This window comes from Salvia hispanica, chromosome 1 (assembly GCF_023119035.1).
Source record: "Salvia hispanica cultivar TCC Black 2014 chromosome 1, UniMelb_Shisp_WGS_1.0, whole genome shotgun sequence".
Classification (NCBI taxonomy): Eukaryota; Viridiplantae; Streptophyta; class Magnoliopsida; order Lamiales; family Lamiaceae; genus Salvia; species Salvia hispanica.
The window spans coordinates 7,320,299-7,322,453 of NC_062965.1; positions in this window are offsets into that span (position 1 = coordinate 7,320,299).

Consider the following 2,155-nt stretch of genomic DNA (forward strand, 5'->3'; position numbering starts at 1 on the left):
GCATTCCTTGTCATGTAGAATGAGGATATGGTAAACGTCTATGAGAAAAATGGTTGCGCGACCGTGATATTTGAGAAAGAAGATATTTTGGTGCCTCGGGTCTTTCTAAAGTTAAAACCCCGATGGACACTTGAAAATGGCATGATGATAATAACTATATTTGTGATAAAACTGTTTTCGGCAATGAGCCCATTGAGTATGTTTATCGTACTCAGCCCTGCATGTGTTTTCCTTATGTGCAGGTTGAGTGGTGACGAGCGGGCGGCGGTGTTGAGTAGAGAATAATAAGATGATCTGTTGGTACTTAAGGTGTCGTTGTGTCCTCATACATAGCCTCACTTCTTTCTTGGTCGCTTCCGCTATTTTTATGAAAACTTATGATCTTTGGTTGGGATAAATACTTTTATTTTCGTGGGTATGTTTTGGAATATGAACAGTTAGAAATATTCTTTTTGAAGAACTTGGTTAAGCTTTTATTTCAATAAATCTTTTGATGGATTCCTTTGCTAAGGCATTATTCTTCCTCTACTTAGTTGTACCTTAAATGCTTTGGTCAAATCCCTTTTAAATGAAACCCTAGCCTATGATTCTTTGATGCATTTAAGTCTACCTAGTTAGCGAACGCCGCATTTATTATACCCTAAATGGGCGGGTCGTTACAGTTGGTATCAGAGCCTCAGTTCTTTTCGCTCTGGACCCAAGAGTCTTGTTGTAATAAAATTTGAAAGTTGTATAAATTGATTAATGGATAATCGTCGAAGACTCAACACCGCAACTCGTCTCCGCTCAACCACGATGAATGAGGTAACAAGTATCTCTTGAATATTGATTTGAATATGAAATATGGGAAGTTGAAGCGAATGGGAGATTGTTGATATATATTTGGAAAATTGTGATGATTATGCTTGCATGTGAAATTTGCGAAATGTGATTATGCAAAATAAATGTTGTTATGCAAGTGATTATATGTTGGGACTGTTATGAGTTGAACAATAAAACTCTATGACAATTCTATGTGATTGTGATTTGCGTGATATGTGATGAACGACATCTATGAGAATGAACTTGAGCACGCTGCTATACATAGTTGTAAGTCGTGTCGTGAATGAAAATTTTGTGATAATATCGAACTTGGAGGCACCAAACGCCGAATACGAGGCGAGCGGCTTATGAGAACGAATTGCGAAGCGTTGAAACGCGAAAATATATATATACATATACACACCTTTTGGCACGGAAAAGAAATTCCGTTATTTCTTGATATGATATTACCTTCACACCTCCGTCGTTCGACGCATATATATATATATATATATCCATCGTACTCTCGGCATCAGTTTGAAATCTTATATACTATTAATATTTTCTTCGATCCTTGTTCTGATGCTGAGATTTCTTTTGTAGATGCCTAATCATTATTACGCACCGATGCGCGATCGTTACGCGAAGAACAAGGTTTTCCCTGTCGAAACCTACCAAGAGTTTGAGTGGGATGGAAAGTCTTTTCTCCTAACCTACGTCACCGAATTCTACGATCGTTGGATGGATGCATACGCGTATGGAGGAGTTACCCATCACGCGGGGATCTCGAGATTGATCCACACTCTGCCGAGTCCTTGGAGCGAATGGACTGCCCAAGCTGCATTGCCATATACGTGGTTCAGTCCGCCCGAGTATAAGCCTCGAGGCGATATAATCGGCTTGATTGGAGTGCTACTCCCAGCCATGGCAGCTGCGAGGGATGGACCGCCGCTTAGTCCCCCAGCGCACAAGTATCCGCCAGGCCAAGCTCGCCGATGGAGGTATCGTCGCGATAAGGAGCCGCATGTTGATCGTGTCCCTAATAGGCCAAGGCTTAAGGCTAATGTGGCTCATCCTTTGGTTATCCACGGAAATGTGGAGGACATGCGTGCGATAACACCGCCGCCCCCGGATGTTGGTGAATATGGCGAGAATGAGGGACCGGACGAGGAAGGACCTGCTTTGGAGATGGATGAGGACGATGACCCCGAGGAAGACATGAACGATATCGACTAAGAGTGATAGTCGTGTGATATTTGTTTTGCTTCCCCCATGTTTTTGGATTGATCTGTTGATTTCTACCTTATGTTTTTGCTACTTTTTTATTCTGCTGCTTTTGATACTAAGACCTCTT